This window comes from Centruroides sculpturatus, unplaced genomic scaffold, assembly GCF_000671375.1.
Source record: "Centruroides sculpturatus isolate CEXI.00-Female unplaced genomic scaffold, Cexi_2.0 scaffold69, whole genome shotgun sequence".
Taxonomy (NCBI): Eukaryota; Metazoa; Arthropoda; class Arachnida; order Scorpiones; family Buthidae; genus Centruroides; species Centruroides sculpturatus.
The window spans coordinates 1,040,442-1,048,757 of NW_019384304.1; the positions used below are offsets into that span (position 1 = coordinate 1,040,442).

Here is an 8,316-nt window from a genome sequence, read left to right on the forward strand (position 1 = left end):
TCAAATTACTACTGTAGTGTCTCGCCTCCGTACATCATACTTTTCCTGTCAGCAATACAGGCGTGCCTGTCATCTCTCCTTTCGGGGGAAATGATTTGAATGGAAATAACGTAACTTCCGCCTTACATCGGGTTCATATATATTCCTAATATTTTCATATCTGCTCTCGACTTTCATCTACCTAACTGCGTTCTCGAGATTAAGGAAGGCCAGACAGGCGGACGACAGTAAGCATTTATCGATCTACAATGGGTTCAAATCGCAGCCCAACAACAATATAGAAACAACAGTTCCAGAACATTCTACCATTGCTCAATTTAAGTCGAATTCTATTCAAATCGACATAGTTTATGAACGTCTTCGAACATCCTAACTCTAACAAAATGGATTACATATCGTCTCTGTGGGCGTGAGTGAAATACTACTGACAGAAAGCAAAATGGTCCGTTTCTACTGAAAGACAGACTCAGAAACCCCCGAAATCGAAATTCTGTCAAAAAATCGAGATTTTTAGCATTAAACTGAGTCGCCACGCAACAATAGAATTTCGACAATTGTCTGTTGCTTTGTTGGAATGCGATTGTTTCGAGCGTTCTCTCAGTTTTGCTATAGGTTTTGCGATTATTTTTGGTAAGTTTAGTTCTTGATCGTTCTAGATTTAGGTATTTTTTAACATTGTTAGGTACTAAATCACGAATATTTCGATAACAACCGTTGTGTGGTTTCTTCAAAGAGAAGAATCGAGCCTTTGACTTATTTTGGAAAAGGGCATTCAATCTTTTCATTGTTAATTTTCGTCAATCGAATCGAATAATAAATTCTGTCGTTTCCCGTTATAATTTTGTGTGCGTATATTACATATGCGTACACATTACATCCCATATGACATTATTATAATTAATCTGACCTTTAATGAATTAGAATAAATGAGTTTATTCGTCATCAATTTCTTCTAGAATATTTTCATTGCTTTTAATGACAATCAACAGAACTTTTATAAAGCATAGAATTGATATTATTATAATATATTTGATACATAATAATTGAATGAATAATTTTAATGTTTTCGACAAAGTTTATTGTTTCATTACAACTTTATATTCATTTCTGATTACAATTTTTCTTATACTTAAAACGATCATTTTCTGTCGTATTTATATTATGATTTTTGAATATTCTCTTAATTTAACGTTCGTTCTACAATATTTATTACTCGGTTTTTATTGTTTGCAGGATGGATAATGTTAAAAAGCTAAGGAATTGGAATAACTCTGGAGGAGAGAGTGCGGAGGAAACCTCCTCGACATCAGGATTGTCTTCCTCTTCCATTCGAGTGATTCGCGTGCTTCCGAAAGAAGTGCTGGAGGGTGCGAAGGAACCCGACAAGAAACGGGTGATTGTCACCATTCCCGATGAGAGCACCTCGTCTGTCATCGACTATCTGGAACAGAGATATCCAGAAGTTCCGGAGTGGTCGGTGCAGAGAGAGGCACGCGATGAAGGAGTGGAAGGGGAGTGTAAATCGATCCTGAAAAAGAGGAAAAAGAAGCCTTGGTGGAAGAAGATCTTCTTCTTCTGGAAGAAATAAATCTCCGAGGTCTTCTTATTAAATGTGACTTTTCCACCGATTGTGACATTTTTACCCGGATGTGGACTTTTACCTGGCTTTGCCCTAATGACCGGATGTGACTTTTAGTGGCGATTTGGCGGCTTCCCTTTCCTGCTGGCAATTTTTGGAATGATACATGTCCTTTGTCATCGCTTGCGAGGGACGTGTTCTTCCGCTAATTAAAGTTAATTAAAGTCGACGGTGACAACTTTGCACCGTCTTCGGTAGTTTGAAATCTCTCAATTGACGATGCATTTCTGACCGGAAAATAGTGGATTTTCGCCAGCAACGTGCGTGTCAACACTGGACATCCGAATAAAAACAAAAGGGAACTATCCCAGTTAGCATATGTCTAAGCTACAGTTATAATTATGTTGAACAATTAAACGTGTATATAAACTTTTACTTAATAAAACGTAAATTTATATCGATTCATTACGTGTATCAGTTTAAATACAGTACATCTTATTTAAATCTGTACATTTTTTTTCTGGACTAATTTATAATTAAAGTTGAAATAATCTTTCTCGGAATTGCAGAAGAAAATGTACATGATTCATAATGAAAGAAAAATATAAAAAGTCATTTTAAAAACTTGCGAATTTCTATCGATACAAAAGCACGAAATAAAATGCTATAAAACAGAGATTATTAAACTGAAGTGTGTCTCCGCGAATACTTTGTTAACAATAATTGTCTATCTTAATATCAACTTAGTAGCAGAAAAGTTGTCAATAAATGAAATTATAAAGACATTTTTTGAAAATGTTTTTGATGTACTGTACTATTTCCCTTTTCCAAGTGTAAAAATACATATATAAAACACAAACAATCAACAAAGAAAAAACAAAAAATAACACAATTCAATTTTTTAACAACTTTTTAAAATTGTTTCTAAGTTCTCAAATTTTTATAATATTTAACAACTAAAAATAAAAATGTAAATTTACACATACACCAAGCAATTTTTCACCATATCTTAAATTTATTTAATTTAAAATATATGCTTTCACTCTCAAAGTAGTAATGTACTGTCTCGCCCCTGTACATTATACGTTTCCTGTCAGCAATAGATCCGAACCTGTTCTCTATTTAATTCCTTTCGGGAAAAAGAGTTTTTAATTTAAATAAAGTGACTTATGTCTTGCATTAGAAGTTCACGTATATTTAATCGGGACCTCCCGCCCCTAATTCCAATACTCTGGTGTAAAAATAGATAAACGACTCGTAATTTAACGTGGACGTCATCACTCAGTCGAAGAAAATTTCATTTCTTGTAAGAGACAAAACACGTTATAACTTCTTTCGACATTCCGTAAACTAAACAATTGCAATTGAATCATCGTTCAGTTAGTTAAACGTCGGCCTGTCATAAAACTGCTTGAACATAACGAGAAATGAACATTATCCATTGTTTAGATATCAATCGAAATCGCTGAACAACGTCAGGATGGCCGAGCAGTCTAAGGCGCCAGACTTAAGGCGCCTTAGACTTAAGGCGCCAGACTTAAGGCGCAAGAGTCTAAGGTAGACTCTTGCTGTAAATGCGCGAGCGTGCATTCTGGTCTAAGGCAGTGGGCGTGAGTTCGAATCTCAGTCTCGACGCGATCTTTTCTTATGATCGGTTGATTGAAAATGTCTAGTTTAGTGTAACGTAAGCGTCTGGAAGACATTTTGTAACTCTTTCGATTCGAAACAGTAATGCTGATTGGATCAGAAGTTTGCAACATGTTGAATTCCGTTTTGAAACCATCGCGAAAGTAGAATGAACATATCGAAACGTTGCAAAAATTCGAACAGAAGAAAATCTGCTTCGCCGCACGTGTGTGAAGCAGAGTTTCTGTTTTAAATTCAATGCAAAAGAAGTTTCTAAATTTACTGTCTCTGTCGCCTTCAATTGCATGAACGATGACAGACGCGAAGAACAAAAAAAAAAGAAACCCCACCGAGATTACAACACGGACCACGGGATTCAGAGTGCTAATCATTACACCATCGAACCTCACACAGACGAGCGTGTCGCGTATCACTTTAATGAATTGCAGAGTGCCTTATCGACTATCGCGTAAATATATCGCCGCATCTGTTGTTGCCGACAATGAATATCTCTCCGTCTATACAGTCGACCCCCCTATAAGATATAGATACGTTCCAATTTATTAGGAATCCGATTTCTTACAAGTCGTTCCAATCACAGCCCGACACGTGTCAAGGTTACGGACTACGGCTGATTGAAAGGTTTTCTTCCATAAAATTAATCGATTCTACACTAATCCGACTCAACATTTTCAAAATACGTATATTTTTTCGTACTTTTATAGGAATCATAATTATAGGGACCGTAATTATAGGGGGGTCGACTGTACTTTCTCGTTAAGAAGCGAAGCTATTGCCACAAATCTGTCGCGAACAGAATGACGGTTGCGGTCGTTCAAAAACAATTTAAGAAACGTGTTTCGTTTCGTCGTGTGGAAAGCAAATAGACCGTAAATTGTCGATGGCTGTCCATGATCAGTGTGTAAATAATCGAATTATTAATTCGTTTCAAGCGTGTTTTTATCGGAAACGGTCACGCCGCTCGCACGACAGAGGCACGATATTGACACCAACTGACAGTTGCATTGCACGAATCCTGCAATGCAACTGTCAGTTTGCGGACGTCGCGATTTCCACAACGAAAGACAGCATGCGATCAAAAATAATTGACGAATTTCAGCCGAATCGTTAAACGACGCCCGTCAAATTAGTGAACGCGAAGAAAGGCGAGGATGTTCCGCCCTGCGCGATATACGACGGAGGACGATGACTGTTTTGCGACACTTCAAATTTCCGTTGCATGTTACAAACGAACCAAGTAATGTCCGTTGGCACGCTGATTGGTTTATAAATGGGCTTTCGAGAAGTGGCTGACGGTCAGGTCTCATGGTGTAACGGTAAGCACTCTGGACTTTGATTTCAGCGATCCGAGTTCGAATGTCGGTGAGACCACTTGTTTTTTTCCTGTGTCGGAAGTTTGTATATAGTTAATCGAAGAAGGAGGCCTCGATTAACTATATATGAACTTTCCGATGCAATCAACTTGTAGTCTTTTCATATCTGATCTCGACTTTTATCTACATAACTTCGTCTTTGAAATTTAATGCCAATGAAAAAGAAACGAACAATTAAATCCACGATAAAATTTTGTAAAGAATTCTCCAATAGAATTTTAGATATTTAATTACGTCATTTAATATCAAATGTAATTTCATAATAATAAATTACAACAATAAGCTGCTTTTAACAATATTCTATTGTTGGAATTGCTAAGAAAAATGATGCGAAGCGTAAGAAAAATGTTTTTGCGAATGTTGAGTAGTAAGAAGAAGCGGAAAATGTAATTTTCCTCATTAATTATATTTGTAATTAAGACTTATTTCATGTTTATTCGAAAATAATCGAATAATTTTTATAGGAGAGAGGATAACGCTGAACCGGATGGTCAGCGAGATACAGAATATCCTATAACAGTAAGATATTACTATTTCTCTAGAAAAATCCAAGTTATTTGTAACTAATATTCCGTTATTAGCGATTTTTAAAAACATTTTTTCCGATAACGTTTCAAGCGTAGTTGATTTGTATTATTCACTTTTCTTAGATTGACGAAAATTTGCATGGAACAAAGTGTCTCCTTGTAAAAAAAAAAGAGGATTCACAGTTCCATGACAAGAAGCAAAAGAAAACAGGAAAATTTATAGAATTCTGTAGAAACGTATTCTATAAATTCTGTTGTTGTCACTGTAATACAGCAGAGATTTCCGATTCGCAGGTAAGTTCTCGTTCTTCGTATACACTTAATGCTTCACTTAGCGGAGTTTACCATTAAATGACTCTGTGATTTTAGAATTGTCAATCGGAAGATTCTCAATTCGGAGTTGATTCTTCAAAAATTAATAAAGACATTATTAATGACTATGAATTTCAAGAAATTGGAAAGGGGACTTTTGGAACAGTTTATTTGGCTCGCTGCGGAAACTCTGACCAAAACGTGGCTTTGAAAGTCGTCGAGAGAAAGCGCTTTTCTCTTGCACAGGTGTGCTTTCAGCTTTGTTTTTCATATTATTAATCTTATAATAGTAGAAAATTATTTGACAACCAACTCCATATAATATAAAATAATTTAATAAGCATATTCTGTCATTAGTACAAAAAACATTTAATCTCGATATTAAAAATCATCACATTCACACATCATTTATTGATGATGCTCTAAGCGAAAATTAATCGATGTTGTATAAACATTAATTACAAATGTCTACAGAATATTCTTAATTTGTAGTCTATCTAGTATATACTTAAAAAATTACTTTACTTATAGAAGCGCGAATTGAATAAAGAACGAAAAGCATGGACAACCGTATCGAGCCATACCCACATCGTCTCTTTAATATGTTTCTTCAAAACAAATACCAGGTAAATTTTGACTCTTTATGGTTTTATGCAGTAATAATTGTCTTCTTCAGTTTCTGTTTCGTCTCCGACTTTGTGGATGGACAGGATATAACTCATAGTTTAGAAAATGATGGACCCTTCGAAGAAGCCCGAGTCAAAATAATCGGTGCTCAAGTGGCTTCGGCCATAATGTATATTCATGATCGAGGTAATTTTTAAAATCTATTTATTAATTCGTCTCTTTAACAAATGTAAATTGAGTAATGAATTTGTTTGTGTCTTCGACAGGAATCATTCACAGAGATATCGGGTCGAATAACGTCATGCTACATAAGTCGAAAGGAGCGAAACTGATCGATTTCGGTCTCTGCACAATAAGTAGTGTGTAAAATATTATTTTAATTTTCGTACAAGTGTTGATTTCTCATTAACCGATTATCTTACTCTCAGTTTGAACGGAATCCGAATAAATCTTGTGGGACTTTGTTCTATGTTTGTCCGGAAATCTTCGAGGAAAACCGTATGGTAAGTTGTTCTATTCCAATTTAATCACGTCACTTTGTTTAAGTCTTGTAATTATTAATACAGTAATATGCATTCATCTTAGATGCTTACTGCGATTGGTAGGCATTCGGAATTCTCTTATATCAAATGTTAATAGGAAAAACGCCGATGGAAATGTATTTAAAAAAAGTTCCGAATATTGACAATATGTCCTTTATGGAGATAATAAAAAGTAAGCGATGATTATTTTTAGTTTGTTAACGGCAAAAAGAAAAAACGTGTGATTAATGTAACAACGTCTTTTCAGTCGCTCGAAACGTCCGGGTGCAGTATTTGTTGCATCTGTCGATAAATGCAATGGACGTAATCGACGATTTACTGGAAAAAGTAAGATTAAAATGTTTATTGTAGTTAATGTATTTTCTTATATGACGCATTCGTTTGCATAATTATTTTTCGTTAAACCTCAAAGTATTAAATATTAGTGTTTATGTTGTTTTATGCGAGAAATTAATTACTTTTATGTAGTTAATAAAAAACGCATCCATTCATTTAATAATACAAATACATTTCAACACAATTTATGCATAATTTAATGAATATTTGCGTAAATTATTCATAATAAATAATAAAACTTTAGAAAACTATTAAGTGGGGTGTAAAATTTTAATTCAAAAAAATATATATATATAAAAAATACGAGAAAAATCTTCCGTCCTATTTCGACTTTAGACGTGATTCACGCATTCAAACTATACTTAAAAGTAGGAAGGATTAGTTTATTCTTACTTCCATCATATAGTTCCTGTTTATGCGTATATATTTATTTTAAAATAGTTAATTCAGTTTGTTCAATCGAGAGTGGCGAATGTTTACGATAATGAAATTCTAATTAGTAATATCGAGCCGAATAACTTATTGTAATACAAGCTGACTACAATTAACAGATGAAAATACATTTCAAACAGTATCGAGCATTGCAAGTAATTATTATTATTGTTTGTCATTTCAGGATTCAGTCAAACGTCTTCAAAAAACGGACATCATAAGACACATGTTTTTTCATGATGTCTTTTGGCCTAAATAATTTTTCTTATTGACACCAGTCGATATGTACAGCAACGGGTAAGATCCAAGCTCTGAATGTGTGGTTTCGCATCCCTCAGAATTATTGATCCCTATAAGAGCAAAAATTTAAAGGAAGCATTCCTGTACATGAGACCCTTCGCAAGATACGAAATGTATTGGCCTCCAAAAGATGTTTTTAACATGTATCAATATATTGCCTGTTCTCCATGCTCTGCATGTAGTCGTGCGCTTTGGTGCGAGCAATAGCGAGTCCCTTGCACTTGGGATGATATCACGCTTCGGATTAAAGTTACAACTCGTATTCCGTTAACAGTGAAGTACCACGGAAATAAAAATACAATCAATTCAAATTGCTCAAATTACTAAACATAAAACTTTTGATTATTTAAAAAGCGAATAAATTATTTAAATCTTAACACTATTTTTAAGTTATGATTCATTCCAGTCGAGTGATTAAACAGTGAAAAAGTATTTAGATCAGGGGTGAACTTGTAATTGAAAGAATTCAGCATTTTTCTTTATGAAAGTAGGCAAGAAATCACAACAAACAATATGAGTAACTTAACAGACGTCTTCATATTGTATCCCGGTATTTTAGTTACAGAAACTATTTGTGATAGCCATCAAAATGCTATATCGTAAATCAGTGGCGTGCCGTCATTAATTGCAAAACAATCATG

At 34.6% G+C, this 8,316-nt stretch overlaps 1 long non-coding RNA gene across 1 annotated transcript in view; it reads left to right on the forward strand.

Annotated features, from left to right (window-relative positions):
* The first annotated feature begins 5,292 nt into the window (after positions 1 to 5,292).
* Positions 5,293 to 8,316, forward strand: part of LOC111618204 — an 8,646-nt gene continuing 5,622 nt past the window's right edge. Inside the window, exons 1-2 of the long non-coding RNA XR_002755538.1 lie at positions 5,293 to 5,420; positions 5,496 to 5,684. This is a non-coding gene — a long non-coding RNA (uncharacterized LOC111618204). The remainder of the gene's footprint in view (positions 5,421 to 5,495; positions 5,685 to 8,316) is intronic.